Source organism: Gossypium hirsutum, chromosome D07 (genome assembly GCF_007990345.1).
Source record: "Gossypium hirsutum isolate 1008001.06 chromosome D07, Gossypium_hirsutum_v2.1, whole genome shotgun sequence".
Classification (NCBI taxonomy): domain Eukaryota; kingdom Viridiplantae; phylum Streptophyta; class Magnoliopsida; order Malvales; family Malvaceae; genus Gossypium; species Gossypium hirsutum.
The window spans coordinates 30,481,580-30,501,078 of record NC_053443.1 but is presented as its reverse complement, the minus strand read 5'-3'; the positions used below and the strand labels follow the sequence as shown (position 1 = coordinate 30,501,078).

Genomic DNA, 19,499 nt, shown 5'->3' with positions numbered 1-19,499 from the left:
TTATTAAATTTTGTATTTACATCTGGGTTGGGTTATATATATTATGTGGAGGAAGTATTTTTGTAAAAGGCGATAATTTGCCTATTTATCTGGCAGCTCAGCTCCAAATATATGTAAAGTGTCTTATCAACACTAAGCGGTGTGTAGGGCTGGGTGGGTGTTTCATACCCCACATGGTGTGTTGGGATGGTCGGAGTTGGTGTGTAGTAGATAGGGGGTAGGATTTCATGTCTGTACTTGAGTTACTCTAATATGAATCTAATTCTGTTAATCTGTCTGATATGCGTCAACTGTTTTAAGTTATTCATTATACATTGGGTTTCAAAAACTCACTTTCTGTTTGACTGATATTTTCAGGTAATCCTTAAACTTAGGCGGATCGGTACAATCGGGAGCTTCGATAAAAATCGTTTTTCTTAAATTTGACTTAAAATTTTTGTTTGAGAGTTTTGTAAATTTTGGACTCTTTGGGACTATTTTGGATTTTAGAACTTTATTTTCGTATTTTGATTAATATTTTTTAAACGTGTAGACGACGGAATTCTTTTTTTCTGCAAAATTAATGGTTTTCCAACAATAAATTGTTTTTTTTCCAAAAGGTCACCCTTTTTAGGAGTCGCCGCTGCAAAATAATATGTTTTTAGAAAATAAAATAAACTAACAATGTTTTCAATAATAAAACCAGACATGATACTTTTTCGAATAATTTGGAATTTTAAGGGATTATGCCAATTGTTCAAATTTACGAAAACTGGAATATTCCAAGAAAATTACGTAACACTTTCTTGATCTGACCATAATGTCTAGGCCGGGTTTGGAGTGTTACATTTAATGGTATCAAAGCCAGGTTACAAAACTCAGGCTGTGAAATTTTGGGTTCAAAATTGTTTTTGTGAAAATTGTTTTTCCGAGTAAAGTTTATTTATGCATGAATCTAAAAAAATAATTTTGTGAAATACCAAGTCTCCGGCGCCAATCCTATAAGTATTTCTGACTTGGAAAAATTTTAGTTTAGAAAACTCTAAAATGATTAGAACTGTACAGTGATTGTTAGAGCTTGAAACATTTCTAAAACTTCTTCTGATAAATTTTGAGCATAAAATATCTGTTAATAAATACTGAAATTAATACATAAAATTTGTAATGTAGATACTATATACAATGAGCACTCGTGGATCATGTGGACACAGTACCCGTAGGTGCGATAGGTGCCGAAGAGGGGCTTGAGCTAAGTCATCCTTGATGGGTAGTATGTCCAATCTAGGTATGAGTGAGACACCGACTACATCTACTGCTGAGACCGGGTCTCAATGTCACTCGGATAGGGACGACGCATTATCCCAAGCCTTGCTGAGAGTTTTGGAGAGGATCGTTGGGCCCTATTCTAGTTCTGAGAGCCATGGGTTGGTAACTGAACGACTTCAGTTCAACGGTGCTTAATTGTTTAGGGGTGTCATTAGAGTCGCCCCGACTATGGTCGAATATTGGTTGGAGGCCACAGAGAGGATTATGAACGACATCGACTGCACCCCTGAGTAGAAATTGAAGGGTGCTGTATCTCTACTTCGCGACGAGGCATACTAGTGGTGGTTGACGGTTGAGGAGGGCACTGAACCGAATCAAATTACATGGGATTATTTCAAGAATGCCTTCCAAAGTAAGTATGTGGAGGAAAGTTATGTGGATGCTCGTAGACGTAAGTTTATGAGCCTTACTAGGGAGATAGGACTATGGCCGAGTATGAGACCGAATTTCTGAGATTGAGCAGAGATGCTCGTGGAATGGTATCAACCAATTATGATAAGTGCATTCGCTTTGCGAAATGATTAAGGGATAATCTGATGATTTTGGTAGCTCCATACAGGGAGCGGGTATTTACCGTCTTAGTGGACAATGCGAGAATTACTGAGGAGGTTAAGTGCGTTGAGCGCGAAAATAGGGAGCATGATAGAGGTAAGAATACTAAGGATTTAGAGCCCTCTAGTTTCGTTTTGAGGCCTAAAAAATGGGCCAAATTTGATGGGCCTCTGAGGGTCTAAGTTGCTCCTAATGTGGCTCAGTCGTGTAGGGATTGTGATAATTCCATCCGGGTGAGTGTTGGAGGAGGTTAGGAGCTTGTTTGCATTGTGGATCAATAGAGTACCATATCAAGGATTACCTACAGCGGTCTAATTAGATGCAAGCTCCAACTCTGAAATTTGTTCAGCCTCAGTGGGCAGTTCAGCAGTCGCCTAGGAGTCGTGGTCTAATGAAGGGTGGTAATGGTATGGGTAGAGTTTAAAGAGCATCAAGCAGAGGTACTAATTAGACTAAGGCGAGATAGCCTTTATTGGCTTATCCGACTAGATGCTGTGAGGACAGAGATGCCGCGGATGTTATCACCGGTACATTTTTTATGCATACTACTTGCTATATTGCTTTCATAGATATAGGATCAACACACTCTTATATAGCTAGTTCTGTTTATGTAAATTTGGGGATTTCTGTTGAGAGTACTTCTGGAGAGATCATTGTACTTAGTCTATTGGGTCAATCAGTTCGGGTTAATAGATTTTATAGGAATGTACTGTTGGAGATACAAAGGGTTGTGTTTTCGGCTAATATGATAGAACTACCATTTCAGAAATTTGATTCAATTTTGGGAATGGACTGGCTCGTGGAGCATCGGGTCAGTTTGGACTGTGTTACTAAAAGGGTAGTTTTGAGATTTGAGAATGATGTGGAAGTAATTATGATCGGTGAACGTCAGGATTACTTATCAAATGTGATCTTCGCTCTTATGGTTGAAAAGTTGGTTCGTAAATGATGTGAGGCATTTTTGGCCTATGTATGTAAATCGGCTTTTGTGGATTTATCTATTAGGAATATTCAAATGGTTAAAGAGTTTCCAGATGTCTTTATTGAGGAGTTGTCAGGTTTGCCTTCGAATAGAGAGGTCGAGTTCGATATCGAGGTTCTACCGGGTACAACTCCGGTGTCCAATGCTCTCTATCGCATGGCACCAAAGAAACTTATGAAACTAAAGGCTCGGCTTTAGAAACTCCTCGATCGAAGGTTCATCTGTCCTAGTGTGTGTATGTACAGGACACCAGTGCTGTTTGTAAATAAGAGGGATGATACTATGAGGATGTGTATAGATTATCGTTAATAGAATAAATTGACAGTAAAGAATAAGTACCCACTTCCAAGGATCGATGACTTATTCGACCAATGTCGTAGGGCATCTGTGTTTTCGAAGATAGATCTTCGTTCTGGGTGCCATCAACTTAAGGTTAAGGAAGTCGATGTTCATAAGACTACTTTTAGGACTTGTTATGGGCATTATGAGTTCCTAGTCATGCCCTTTGGTTTGACGAATGCTCCGATTACATTCATGGATCTTATGAACCGGGTTTTTCACCCGTATTTAGATCAGTTTCTCATAGTATTCATGGACGACATTCTGGTATAATTTAAGACTGAGGATGATCATGATGAGTATCTTAGAGTAGTTCTTCAGATACTCCTTGAGAATCGACTCTATACTAAGTTGAGAAAATAAGAGTTTTGCCTTAAGGAAGTCACCTTTCTGGGTCATGTGATTTCTATTGAGGAGATTAGAGTTGATCTTAAGAAAATCGAGGTTGTGCTTGAGTGGAAACAACCTAGGATGTTTCTGAGATCTGTAGTTTTCTTGGGCTAGCGGGTTACTATCGAAGATTTGTTAAGGGCTTCTCATTTATTACAACTCCTCTGACTAAGCTGTTGTGTAAGAACATCCCATTTATCTAGATTGATGAGCAACAATTGAGATTTGAGAAGCTCAAATCTATTTTGACTCAGGCCTTTATTCTGATACAGTCTGAATCTGGTAAAGAATTCGTGGTTTGCAGTGACGTATCCCTTGCTGGTTTGGGTTGTATTTTGATTCAAGATAATAATGTAGTGACTTATGCTTCCCGACAACTTAAGTGACACGAAGGGAACTATCCTACGCATGATCATGAATTAGCTACGATTGTCTTCAACTTAAAGATTTGAAGGCATTACTTGTATAGTGAGAGATGTATCATTTACACTAATCATAAGAGCTTTAAGTATCTCCTAACTCAGAAGGAGTTAAACATTAGACAACGTAGATGGATAGAGTTGTTTAAGGACTACGACTGCAAAATTGAGTACCATCCTGGTAAGGCCAACGTAGTGGCTGATGCTCTTAGTTGTAGAGAAATTTCTGATTTGAGGGTGATGTTTGCTCGCTTAAGTTTGTTTGATGATGGGATTCTGTTAGCCAAGTTGCAAGTTAAGCTGACTTAGATTGATCAGATTCGAGATAAACGGTTGGGGGATGATTCTTTAGTTCTTTGATTCCATCAAGTTGAGGATGGTAGTATGTCTGATTTTGAGCTAAATAGTGATGGGATTATGTGTTTTCAAGGACAGGACTGTGTGCCTAACGATTCTTGTTTGAAGTGGTCCATTTTGCGAAAAGCATATAGTAGCCCTTATGTTGTGCATCCCAGTGAGAATAAAATGTATCGGGATCTCCGTAAATTGTATTGGTTGTCTGGTTTGAAACGGAGGGTGACTGATTTCGTCTCTCGTTGTCTGACGTACCAGCAAGTTAAGGCTGAGCACTAATTGCCTTCGAGTTTGCTTCAACCTGTTAAGATTCCCCTGTGCAAATGGGAAAGATTGACTATGAATTTTATTAGTGGGTTGCCCTTAACACCCAGTAAGGATTCTGTGTGGGTCATCATGGATCGGTTGACCAAGTTTTCCCATTTCATTCCTGTTAGGATAGACTACTCTCTTCAGAAACTGGCCAAGTTATATGTTTCGGTGATTGTGAGACTTAATGGGGTTTCGATTTTGATTATTTATGATAAATATCCTTGCTTCACTTCTTAGTTTTAGAGGAAACTTTATGAGACTCTGAGTTTGAGAGTAGACTTTAGTATTGCATTCCATCCTCAGATCGATTGTCAATCTGATAGGGTGATTTAGATATTGAAGGATATGCTTTACAGTTGTATGATTTATTTCTAAAATAGTTGGGAGGAGTTTCTGCCATTGGTCGAGTTTGACTATAATAATAGTTTTCAGTCTAGTATCAGATAGCACCTTACGAGGCTTTGTATAGTCGTAAGTGTCGTACTCCATTGGGTTGGATTGAGTTGGGTAAGCGGCGAGTTTTGGGTCCGGAGGTGGTTTTCGAGACTGAGGATAAAGTTAAATTGATTCAGAATCGTTTTAAGGTGGCTTCTGACAAACATAAGTCATATGTAGATCTGAAAAAGGAGGGATATCGAGTTTTCTGTGGGTGATTATGTCTTCCTTAAGGTGTTTCCATGGAAGAAGGTCATTCGTTTTGGATGTAATGGCAAGTTAAGCCCTAGGTTCATTGAGTCGTACTAGATTTTAAAACGTGTGAGATCAGTTGCTTATCAGTTAGAACTACCTCTAGAGTTACATCGTATTCATGATGTTTTCACGTTTAAACCGTATTCATGATGTGTTTCACGTCTCTATGTTGAGGCGGTATCAGTCAAACCGTATTCATGATTTTTTTAATTTTTTCTTTCTTTTCCCGTCCTGTTGTCATGTTTGGGTTTCTTTTGTTTGTTATTATTATTTCATTTCATTTCATTTTATTCCCCCAAAAATATGTTCCCATTATTCACATTTTTTTGGGTGTTGTTTCCCACTTTATTTATTCCTTTTTTTGGTTTTGCTTCTTACGGTTCAGTTTGCTATTGTTCTTTTTCTTATTTTTTTTCTTTCTTTCCCCAAACAAATTCAAGTTACATTTCAATTTTTATTATTCGACTTATCAATTCTACCATGTTCGTAACTCTGTTGTCTTTTAAATTCATTCTTGCTGTGTTGATTCGGTACGTTCCCAGGGCAGGTGGAGTTGTTTTTACTTATTTATTTTATTTTTATAGATCGATGAGTAAGTTGGGTTTTTTCATTATTTATTGTAATGGTATGAGTATTGATTTTTTTTGACCATTTTGATGCTCGATTAGGGGAGAATCGTGAGACGATTGGAGTTTCTCCAACAACTTAAGTATTACATTGCTACTGTTCGTTTTAGCAGTAAGCATGAATGCATTTTCTTGAGTGATTGAATGAGGTGTTGTATTCGAATTTTTATTAATTTCGTGTCTCATTACTAAAATTCATCGCGAAAATATCGTATTTAGGTTCTGGGAGTCTCGTGTTCGCATTCACGTCAAAATCAAACCAGGTGTGTACCAAAAAATAGTAGTTGACGAAAGCCAAAAAAGTTCATTGTCGATGCCACACGGCTTTGTGATAGACCGTGCACTGGATCATGTGTGACACACGATCTGGACTAATTGAGTCGTGTGTGACACACGAGTCACATGGGCATGTGAGCCTAAAATTCTAAAAATTTCCCTAGCGTCGTACACGTCGTTTTGATCGACCATGGAGTTTTCGTGGGGTCGGTATGTGTTCAAATAAACTGTATAATATGGAATCCGGTCATCTGTTTGCATGAATCTTGATAATTGCTTGTAAAACTAAAATGTCATATGATAAGTAAACTACGTAATATATTAAAAAAAATTAGAAAATGCTATGTATGTTCTATATCTGCTATGATATGTGTATATACTGAAAATATGTCTGATATCTGTTACATTCTATATTTGCATCTGAGTTGGGTTATATATTATGTAGAGGAAGTGTTTCTGTAAAAGACGATAATTTACCTATTTATCTGGCAGCATAGTTGCAAATATTATGTAAAGTGTCTTATCGACACTAAGCGGTGTGTAGGGCTGGGTGGATGTTTCATACCCCACATTGTGTGTTGGGATGGTCGGAGCTGGTGTGTAGCGGATGGGGGTAGGATTTCATGTCTGTACCTGAATTACTCTAATATGAATCTAATTCTGTTAATCTGTCTGATATGCGTCAATTTTTTTAAGTTATTCGTTATAAACTGGGTTTCAAAAACTCACTTTCGGTTTGACTGATATTTTAAGGTAACCCTTAGCCTTAGGTGGATCGGTGTAATCGAGAGCTGGGTTAAAATTTGTCTTTTCTTAAATTTGACTTACTTAAAATTTTTGTTTGAGAGTTTCGTAAATTTTGGACTCTTTGGGACTGTTTTGGATTTTAGAACTTTAATGTTGTATTTTACTTAATACTGCTTAAACGTTTAGTCGACGAAATTCGTTTTTCTACAAAATTAATGGTTTTCCAACAATAAAATGTGTTTTTCCAAAAGATCACCCTTTTAAGGAGTCCCCACTGCAATATAATAAGTTTTTAGAAAAAGAATAAACCAAAACGTTTTCAGTAATAAAATCAGACATGATACATTTTCGAATAATTTGGAATTTTAAGGGACTATGTCAATTGTTCAAATTTACGAAAACTGGAATATTCCAAGAAAATTACGTAATACTTCCTAATCTAACCATAACGTCTAGGCCAAGTTTGGGGTGTTAGATAGCAACCCATGACCATGTTCCATATTTATCAATCCACACAATGCTAATAAGAGAATATCGTTAACACTTTAATCGAGCTACGAATTCCATAGTTGCTAGTAAAGTCTTGTACCGAACATACCGGCTATAGGCTCGATCATCTTTAGAGCATAAGCCTCAACTTATATCAAAGCACATAAGTTACATACGCATGGTCAGTGGCTAACTCAGGATTTAGGTAAATCACATCATGAATGTCAGAAGTGAATTAATCCAAAAACGGATTCAGAATTAATTCAACTTGGGTCTAGTGCATTGTATCATTTTTCCAATGAGTACATCTATGTCTCTACTTGTGCAGTCAACTACTCTGATAGCCAAGACTAGTCATCTTCCCAATTGGAATTGTAGACGACATAATAATCTTTCAAGTAATTGAATCAAACACTCACTTTGATTCTTTTACGGGATTACGGACTCGTTTAGATTATCTACTGAAGTAAGTTGTTTTTCTCAAAATGTAAATGTTCTTACAATGCCACTTATCATCAGTTTGAATTTAGACAATCAATGAACTAATATTTGCTTGTCACAATTTTTCTATGTATGCAAGACATGAAAGACAACAACAGAAAAGATATAACAGTGAAATGTCAAAGTTATTTATTCATTGTTGAAATACATAGAATATAGTTACATGTTTACTACAATATGGACACATTTCCCAACAATGATTTCCATGGCATTAGTGTCGCGAGACCCACTTTAAATGATGTTTTCCTTGAGGTGGGACCACTATCATCTCCCTACACCAACTTAATACATCGTTAGGTTCCCCATGATACTGTTTGACCAATTTGGGTCTCAAATAGGGAAAAACTAAGCAAAAATGTTTATTAATGATTAAATCTAAAAATTAACAAAAACATATACAAGATACTTAAATTGCTTGAGAATAAACTTCTCAAGTGTTTTGGAGAGCCTAATTTGACATACCAAATTATGATAGATTAGATTTCTCTTATTGTGATTATTGGCTTTGTTATCTTCTCTCTGCAGGATCGGTTTTATAAGTTTATTAACATTAAATAGCTATAATCTTTGATTAGTTGAGTGGTTAAGGAATACTAGAAACCAAGAGACATGGTTTTGATTCCTTTTAGTGGTGCATTCTTTTATTATTTTCTCTCCTGCGACAATTGATTTTATAAAATACTTGATGCAAAATAATATTGATAGTTTGTGTGGTTGATTGGTTAAGGAAGAAGAGTTTTGGTATTAAGGCTTGGGTTCAAAATTTGGTGTGGTTTTGGGGATTTTTTTCTCAAAATCCAAACCCTTCAAAAGAATATTAGAAAGGAAGTCATGAAAGAAAAAATCCAGAAAATCAAGTATTGTACTGATAACATGTTATAGAATAAAGAGAAATAAAGAGAGTAAAGAATAAAAAAACAAAGAAAAATATGAGAAGCAAAAGAAAACGTATTTTATTGATTATTAGAGATATTTACACTGCTTCTCAAAGTCTACATTTATAGACATAAGAAGTATACATGGTATAAAACTCTAATTCTAATAAGCATTAAAGTCCTAATGTATATCAAACTTATCTTGATATTGATGGACATCCACTTAATAATAAAATATTTATAACACCAATGAATATAAAAAAATAATTTAGTATTGATATTATTTATTTGTTATTTATAATTAATCAATATGTTGAGTCTTTTTTAACTAATTTGTATAATTAGAAACTTTGAATGAATAAAAGTTTTAGTATATAAGCTGATTAAGTCTTAGCTCGGTTGGCATTAACATTTTTTCCACTATAGCAGGACATGGGTTCTAGCGCGCTGAAGCATGTTTATCCTCCAATTTAAAGGGTTAGGGAGGGGTTATAGGTAGTTGTAAGCATTGTATCAAAAAATGGTATATAAAAAATATTATTGATATGATATTATCTATTATTAATATTTAATTAATATTACTTATTCTTAATATGTTTATCTCGTATAGTTCAAATGAATAAAAAATTTATTATAAATATTTTTTATATTTATTACATTCGATGTTATGATTTTGGTTATTATTAACAATTAATTAATATTCTTATTATTGAAACTTGTTTAGAGTTGTTTGGTATTTAAATAACATTGGTTCAACTTCAAACAATGAAATTGTGAGGAAAACATTTACTATTTTTATTAAGTTACAACTTCGTTATTGTGAGTGAAGTCATATCATGCATATGTACCTAACACACCAACTTTCAACCCACTACTTAGAGAGCATAGTTTTTCAACATATCAAAGTACATGAGATGTGCACTGTTGGAAGAAATCCAGTTTGAAAATAGTTTTCTTGCACAGCGAAAAATTAAAATTTTGAGAACCGACCTGGTTTGTGATATTTATAGCAATAAACCCTAAATGAATTCATACTCATGTTTTCGACTTAGCGAACATTCGTTGTTCCTGGCTTTCAACCAAATGATCTTCTCCTCTATTCTAGTACCACATACTGCTTCAAGTGTGGGCTCGAATCAATTGAATCGAAACACAAAACTAGAAAAGGTTTCTCTTTTATTTGGGGTGAAAACGAAAATTCTTTCTTCTTTAATGGACACCGATATAATTGTTATTCTGGAAAAATATATTTAATAGTTGAGAATAAATTCTCTCTATTTTTTAGCAGAGTAACAATCTCTCAAAGCTCTGTATTATGCCTTACTGGTGTCATCTATTTATAAGAAGAGAAGGTAGAACCCTTGTTGAGTTGTAGTGGTTTATTTCAAATAGAAAAACATCTTTCTACTTAGAGTTGGAGTGGAGTGGATGACACACCCTAGTATTCCTACTGGGGCTACTAGCCCTTTCGTGTTATGAGTAGTTTTGGGCGTCTTTCATATCGAGCCTAATTACGAGTACTTCTTGGGTCTTTTGACCCAAACTCTATAATGTGATCCAACCCGGTTCGACTTTTCTATTTCCCAAAATAAACTTTTCATTCTATATTAAACAATTTTCTCATCCCTATTTTACCCTTAGTAAAGTTTTGATGATTTTATCCCTGGTAAAATTTTGACGATTTTACCCTTGGTAAAATTCGGAGAAGATATGTTTAATATTTCATAACTCAACATGTTCATTGTGATCGAATGGTTTATTTTCATTTTCAAGCTTCAAAACAGCACAAAAACATAAACTCATTCTTTCGATCATTTTTAAGTAATCCATATAGAATTGCAAATGAATCATTTCCATTCCCAATTCTATTTTTGGAAACCTACATTTGTTTCCAAATGATTCCATTTTTCCATTTCAGAAAAAACCATAATGATTCCTGAATGTTTCCCATTTCACTTTTCCTATTCATTTAGTTCATTTCTATTCAAACATGCAATTCATTTATGATTTCAACGAGCTAGCGGAGGGACTAGTTGGACATATGTAATTAGGGCTCAAATTATTTATAATTAAGTACTGGCTTTTCACCTATTAATTAGAAACTTATTAAGTCTGTGACACCCCAAACCCGGTCTAAACGTTATGACCGAATCTGGCTATGTCACATTGTAACACCCATTTCCCGTATTCGATGCCGGAATAGGGTACGAGGCATTACTAGAAGACATACATTTGCATACGTATTAAACCGAGTTACAAAATTTCATCCGAATTAAAACTTTTAAATTATTAACGTGGTTTTATAATTTTTTACAACATATCCTGGAAATATTATATTCATAACAAATAGGGCCTACGAGACCCGATATTTACTCATGTAATTCAAAGCTTCATTTCCATTTCATTCAATTCACAATTTCTCATGTTCACAATTCAAATCAATTTCTCAATCCAATGTATATATTTAAATCATCTAAGAATATAATTCAAGTTACACGAACTTACCAGGCTAAATTGCAGAAATACCAAAACCCAGAGACATTTTGGTAATTTTTTATTTTCCTCGAATTTTCACCCAATCTTGATATAAATTAATATTTCATTCAATTTATTAATTTAAATAATAAACCAATTCATTGCATGCAATTTGGTCACTTTTGACATCTTTACCAATTTACCCTTAAAATATTACTTTTATTCAATTTAGTCCTTGAACCTAAAACATGCAAATTGGCCATTGTTAATGAGAACTCATGCTAGTTGAAATCATTTATTTTCCTCATCCCCCTCTCCATTCCACATCCTTAATGTATAATATGCTTATATGTAACATTATCTATAATTCCACCATTTATTTATATATTAATTCAAAGTTATCCACTTGAGTTATAGTCAGTAAATTATTTATGCTTAAGATACGAAACTCAAAATTAAGATCCGCTAAATTCCTATGAAACTAGACTCACATATATTCTTACGATAATATTTTCAGAATTTTTGGTTTAACAAATAAGTACAGTTTATTCTTTAAAGATTCCCCTGTTTCACTGTTTGATAGTTCTGACCCCTCTTCACTAAAAATTAATTATCTCTTTGTGAAAATTTTGGATGATGTTTACGTTTTTTTCTATTGAAAATAGACTAATTAAGTATTTTAAAAATATAAATTTAAGTCTCTAATTATTTGTATTCAATTTTTTATGATTTTCCAAAGTTAGAACAGGGGAACCCGAATTCATTCTAACCTTGTATCACAAAATTTATTATATCTCATGATTTACAATTCCATTACTTACACCGTCTCTTCTATCAGAAACTAGACTTAATAAGATTTAATTCCATATTTTATTCATACTCTAATTCAATTTCCACTATTTATGGTGATTTTTCAAAGTTAACCTACTACTGCTGTCCAAAACTGTTTTAGTGCAAAATGTTGATTACTAGGTGTATAACTCCCTTATTCCCTTTATCTATAATATTTCCCATCACTTTCACTTATTTCTCTTCACTAATATATCAAGAACTTAAGACCTTATATAATAAAAATCTACTATAACATTATTTCCATGCTTTTTCAATAATATCAAATTTAAAAATATATTGAAATCTTGATGTTCTTACCTTGTGTTATTGATTTCAATCTTTAACTTGATTTTCTCTCTCCTCCAGCTTCTATTTCTTGAATCTAACTTGATATTCTAGCTCCCCATTGTCTCCTTATCAATTTTCTCTCTTGGTGGCTATGGAAATTTCTTTGATTTCTAAGTGAAAATGGTGAATTTTTGGTGGGAGGACCAAATTGTAAAGAAAGGAAAACTTCTTTCTTTTCCTCTCTTCTCACGTTGGTTGCATGGAAAAGATGATAATTTTTTCATCATCTTTCCTCCCTTTTATATTAATCATTTCATAATAAAACAATACTAAAAATCTTAATAAAATATTAATTAAATAACATTTATCTATTTAATTAATTAAAAATATCACAAACATCATCATTACCTTTTAGAATTCTCTTTCTCTCTATTTGACCATTTTTCCCTCTATAATCTTTTGAAATTCCATCATTGAGTCATCACTTAATTTGGTAAAATTGCAATTTAGTCCCTCAAAATTCTTTACCTTTTCAATTTGGTCCTAATTCATCCATTTTACTTAGTTTCTAGATTATTCCACTCTTAAAATATTTACACTATTGGTCCTTCAACTTTTTCGTATTTACACTTTAACCCCTTAAATTTTGAGTATTTACTCTTGGGTAACAAAACTTTTCTCACTTTTGCAATTTAATCCTTTCTTAAATTAATATGTCATAATATACTTCTCAATGTTGACATAACTCAATATTATCCTTTTTATCACTTTATTTCCTTATTTTACTATATCAAGGATATTATCTTACTTTCTTACTGTAGTAATTTTCGAGGTATTACAAAGTCACAAACTCATTCCACTATAGTATCATGACTGAGCCCCCCCTTAACGACATACCATTACGAAAACAACTACTTAGTGCTTGTCCAATGACATTGTCATAAGTGTGTTACCCTCATAGGATATTATTAATCTCTTTGGGATAATATATGTTCTCCCAATATGATTCTATTTTATTTCATGGTAACCATTATATCTTCCTTCATGAAAAGTCAATTACTATCAAATAGTAATTAAGTCATTCATCACAAAGATGAAAGACCATGGCCATGTTTCCTTTTCATCAACCATGTAATGCCAATGAGAGGATATCAATTACCCATATCTCGGGTCATGAATTCCACTATTGTGAATGATTCTACGTATTACAGAAGTCGTACACCCAATGCGCCAAATTTCGGTTCCTTATCTATTTGAACTCGAACTTTTACTTATATCAAAGTGTACGAGTCACACATACATAGTTCGCCATCCACTCAGTATTTAGGTATGCCAAACTATGAACATCACAAGCGAATAAATCCATAAACAGATTCGAGATCCATTCTACTTGGGTCCAGTCTGATGTACTTGTCAGTTCAGTTAGTCACATCTATGTCTTTATCTTTTGAGAGTCATTTGCTCCATTGCCTAAAGCAAGGCATCTCCCCAATTGGACTTGATAGACAACATATTAGTCTTTCAACCGATTTTCTCATTTCCAATTAGACTAAGAATATGTTTAGGTTCGTCTAGTAGTATAAGTTATCTTTTCGTATTACAATCTAACCACGTAATACCGCTTAATATTAGTTAAACATTAGACAAACAATGAGCAACATTTGCTTCCATTTTGCTTTGCATGCAAAAACCATGTAAGGACAATATACAAAGTATTAATGTAATTAATGAATAATTTTATTAACCGATCTATTCGAAAAACCACAAGTTTCCTTAGACGAAAATACTACACTTAGGGCACCAGATCCAACATGCACATATGATCATTCTTTTACTTAGGATTAAGGCATGTCACACTATGAATGTCAAAAATGAATTAATCCATAAATGGATCTAGGTCTAACTCAACTCGAATTTTGTTCGATGTAATGTCAATCCATACAATCACATATATGTCGCTATTTCTGGATTTAATCCAACTCTAATTTTCAAGACAATCTATCTCCCCAATTAGACTTATAAATGACATAATAATACTAACTTAATCCATTTCCCCAATTTGATCCCATAAATTATGGAACATTTGGGTTACTTACTAATATAAGTTTCCTCGTCACATTACAATTTTGGGATTGTGTCCTTAACGTAGTGCTTTCACCATCATGCTTGTAATTTTTTGAATAGATTTGTTAAATAAAATTTCACAATTAAAATTATTATACTTTGTATATTTGTCATCGATGGGTTTCACATGAAAAACAAAATGAATAAGTAAATATTGTCTCATCTGTTACCTATGGTTTAACTAATACTAAATTACATCATAAGTATGGATTATAATACGAAGATACAACTTATATTAGTATGTAGTTTAAATTTTTCATAGTTTGAGGAATCAAAATAAGCAATTGATTCAATGGACTATTATGTTGCCTATCAAGTCTTATTGGGGAGATACCTTATCTTGGGTATTGGAGCGGATGACTTCTAGAAAGATAGAGACATAGATGTGATTATTTGGATTGACAATACATCAAATAGGACTCAAGTTGAATTTATTTTAGATTCGTTTATAAAATTATTCACTTGTAACGTTCATAGTGTCACTTACCTCAATCTTGAATAAGGGACTGAATATGTGTATATAACTCATAATTTGATATGTTGAAAGATGAGCTCAATTGGTATTAGGGTTGAAAGTTGATATGTTGGGAATATGATTTATGTATGACATGGCTTCACCTACAATAGTGAAATTATTCTTTCACTAGAATTGCATAAATTATGAGAAAAATTATGGTGGTCATGAGATAAAATAGGATCATATTAGGAAAATAGATTTAACCCAAGAAGATTAAGAATATCTTATGAAGGTGGTACACTAATGACAAAGTCATTCGATAAAGCATAAATCTAAGGGTCCGTTTGATTGTAGTAAAACATTTTCCGGAAAAAGTTTTTACCCTTTTCCGGTGTTTGTTTGGCTGAAAATATTTTCCTCACGTAAAATCAATTACAAACACGGGAAAAAGAAGCCTTTAATTTTGGAAAATGTCTTACCGTTTCTAATTCGGTAAGACATTTTCAGGAAAATTTTAGACACCGATCTTCCCTTTCCCTTTCCCTTCCCCTTCCCCTTCCCCTTCCCCTATCCTTGACACCTGATCTTCTGCTTGCCCATCAGCCAACACCGATTCTTAACACCAGACACCAGCATTCATCAACTTTTTTTCTATGTTTTGATTTCGGAGCAATAATTGAGGGAATCAGAAAATGGAGAAAGCTGATGGAATTGGGAAAGAAAATGGAAGCACAGAAGAAAAGCAAAGTTTCAAAGATGGATCAATTTGTGGGTATAGTTCGCTTCACCACCTCTTGAGCGCAAATCTCAAGCCTCAACTCTACCAGGTCTTTTCTTTTTCTTTTTCTTTTTTCCCACTTTCCGGGTTGTAATTTATCTGTCTTCACTTTGTTGATTTAATTGGGTATTTTTGTTTTTCTTAATCTGGCCATGCACTGGGCAAAAAATTCCAATCTTTCCTGTTATTTTTCTTGCTTATATATATATATATATTGTAAAAGCAAATTTGATCATGAAAGAGGAAACCCATTTCATATTGTCTATTATGAATCGATTGGTTATTGTCATTTTGGTCAGTTTTTGCCACTAAAATGATCATTGCAGACGATTCTAGAATTTGTAAACAGTTTATCTCATTAACAAGTAACATGTTTTGCCTATTAAAATTCAAAATCTACTGATCTTATTGCTGGTGAAAGTAACAATCTTTTGGAATTTTGTTATGGTTTATTAACAGGAAGTCAGCCGGTTGCTTCTGGGCTGAATTGTGGAACAGCACTTGAAACTATTGTTCCACCTGAATTAGTGAAAGCCCTCTCTTCAAAACATGAGTTTGATCTTCAAGTGCCTATTTATTTATCCAACATTACTGCATTATAACGATTCACTGATATAGAGATCCATCATCTTAGCTAATCAATATTTATTCATCCGTAGATTTTTATAACAAATGAAATTAAATCAAAATGTTCAAATTCATGTTTCTAAATATAGCTTTAGAGAGAAATTTGTATAGTATATATAATGGTGCTTCTTCCTCTTTTGCTTCAGTTATTTATCTGTCTGGACTGATTCATATCTATGTAGTTGTCGTATGCAGAGTAGTACTTCTATCATGTCAGAGATGCCGACAAATTCAGATGGTTCGAGTGAGCAATGTAAAGCTGGACCTGATTTCTTCAGCTTTTATGCTTGTTAGATAGCTGACCTATTGTCAGAAGATAAAAATACTCTGTCCAATTCCAATGCATCTGAGTTGTCTCAAGGGAAGTATGTGGTGGTCAATGATAAAGAGTCTATGGATTGTAGTCCTAAAAATGTTGGAAAACAACATTGGTGCTGAGCTTTGAGATTTCAAGAAAGGAAGATTGAAAGGATTACTTAGGCAAAGTGCGAATGATATCTCAATGGAAGTTGATGAGGTATATATTTTTGCAACTCGCTACTCCTGTTTTCTGAAGATAAATGAGTAATGGTTCCGACCATTAGGGACCTGTAGAATTTGATTTATTAGAAGTGCTTGTGGTTTTTGTACTCTGAACTTCTAGAGCTAGTACAGAATACAGTCTACCTTTTTTGTTTAACCTTTTGTAATATCCAGCAATCATATTCTCTCCCAAGACAAGTGAAAACCATTCATAGATAAAATTGAAAGCCCCGTTGCTCTCATGCTTATGTACTTGCACATTGTCTTGCTTTCATAAACAGTTGTTTTAAATTGTGCTACAACAAAACACTAATCTTGTCTCTAATGATCAAGATAGATCTCAATTTAGGATACTCATAACAATTTTATAGGTTGTGTTGTTCTTTACCAATGTTGTCGAGGGTACAAATCATAAAAAATCTTGAGTTGGATATGCCATTTTAAATTTATTGGAAGGTAAGGACATGTTAATGCCTATTATCACTTGCACCACTTTCTAGCTCTTATCACCTTGTGCCTCAATTTTTGTCATTTCAATACAAGTATATTGTAGAAGGCAGTTATATGTGCTTTTCCATTTCAAATCATTCCAGGCTTTCAAATTTTCTGCTGACAAAGAGTTATTAAGAGAACCTTGGGTAAGGGTTGGTCTTATTCAAAACTCCATTTTTGTTATAATTGGAAATCATGGCAACATAATAGGCAAGCACCGTAAGGTAAATGTAGTAGTTTATCTGGGTTTGGGTTTATGTTTCTTGAATTTTTATTGATTTTGCTTAATTGACTAGCTTCTGGTAGAACCATATTCCTAGAGTTGGGGACTTCAATGAGAGCACGTATTAAATCAATAGATTTAAATTGGGGACTTCAATGGAGCCTGTTGCCTTTGTTGATTGCAATTGCTGATATTTCTAGTATATTGCTAGTTCATTTGCTTCATAGATATCAGATGGTTGTCTGCCTCTTTACCTGGTTGTATTAAATCAATAGGTGTGAGTTGAAAATTTTGATTGTATGTATCATTCATTTTGATTTTACTATCAGTTCTATGAAATTCTTTTTTGGGCCATGAGTGATTTTTTTTTACCAGTTGCGTGAGCACGTTTCGCCATATGTCTAAGTAAAAAGCTGGATTCTTCGCTTGTATTTTTTCCTCTCTATTGGATGGCAGCCTATAGTATTGGGGCAATGCTTGATCTAGTAGTAGCTTTCAAAGAACATAGTTGAATGAATGCATATGGTTATGTATTTGTTGAATGCATACATATATACATATTTATGTCGGTAAACGATGAAAGAGAAATATATTGCATAAATTATTATCCACATTAAATGCATTTTCTTGAAAGGAACAAGAGATGAATTAAAAACTAATTTAATTTATTTGGATTATTATTTTATTGATAATAATTATATAATTGAGTTCAAAGTGAAAAATTAAATTAATTAGTCATCGCAATTTTATTGAACATGACAAATAAATTTAATTACTCAAAAATTCTAATACGATAAAATCGTCTTATTGAGTTGAATAGTTATGAGTTTATTTGAATTTAATTTAAAACTGAATTGCACATATACTTGTACCTAATGCATGAAAAGGCCCAACAAGCCAATTTGATATAGGGGGTGTGTTGCCCACCACATTGAGTCCTCAAGGGACTTTGGATTTTCTATTAAAAAATTATTTTTCACTATCTTCTAGTAGAACTCTTATTGTTTTTCCTAATATATAGGGGCTATGGGGTAAATAAGCACAATTGATATTTGGATACTTTGGCAAAATTTAAGGAAATTTCTTTAGATACAAAGTAAATTCGATTTTTCATGAGTACTCGTGAAAGAAAATTTCGGTTTTGGTTTCTTGGAGAGAAAGTGAACTTTCCCTACTAGAAAGTTGCAGCCTTGATTTCATGCTAGGTTCATGATAAGAGCTAACTCTCTTAGCAACCGAAGGTTTGAGGATCACAAAGAAGATTGTTTGGTAAAAAGCCAAGATCCAATGAGTCTTGTTAGTCCAAAAACACAAGTACTAAATTTGGTAAAATTTATTGCCATACATCACACAACAAAGGTTCAAGTTTTGTAAAAACATTTTAAAATTTCACTATGCTATAATACTATTTTCATAAAAAAAAATTTCAACATACAAACCATCCATGTAATGCAACTTAATATTAGTTAAACCTTAAGTAATTAGTAAGCCAATATTTGCTTACACATTTTACTTTACATGTAAAAACCATTGAGTGCATTCATAAAAAAAAACATTAAATACTCCTACAAGAGTATCTATTTATTCAGTTACTTTGAAAAATTACAAATAAGCACTAATGAAATCACTACACTAGGGCACAAATACTAACAATCTTCCACTTACATTAGTGAAGTGAATGAGTCATATTTTTCCTCTCTTATGATATGATATTTGTGTTCAATGTGCTTTTTCCTTTTATGATGCCTAGTTTCCCTGATATTAGCTATGGAAGCACTGTTTTGTTAATAAGTGTGATAGCTTTTCTGTATTAGAAAGTACTTCG

The 19,499-nt window shown here is 33.4% G+C and overlaps 1 long non-coding RNA gene across 2 annotated transcripts; it reads left to right on the top strand.

The window, feature by feature from the left end:
• Window positions 1–15,203: 15,203 nt before the first annotated feature.
• Window positions 15,204–18,028, top strand: LOC107954923 (uncharacterized). 2 transcript variants are annotated; one of them, XR_001699753.2, is made up of 3 exons: window positions 15,204–15,859; window positions 16,270–17,675; window positions 17,758–18,028. It is a non-coding gene; the product is annotated as an uncharacterized lncRNA (long non-coding RNA). The 2 variants fall into 2 exon arrangements; XR_005915599.1 differs by having other exon boundaries at window positions 15,449–15,859; window positions 17,748–18,028.
• The last annotated feature ends 1,471 nt before the right edge of the window (window positions 18,029–19,499 follow it).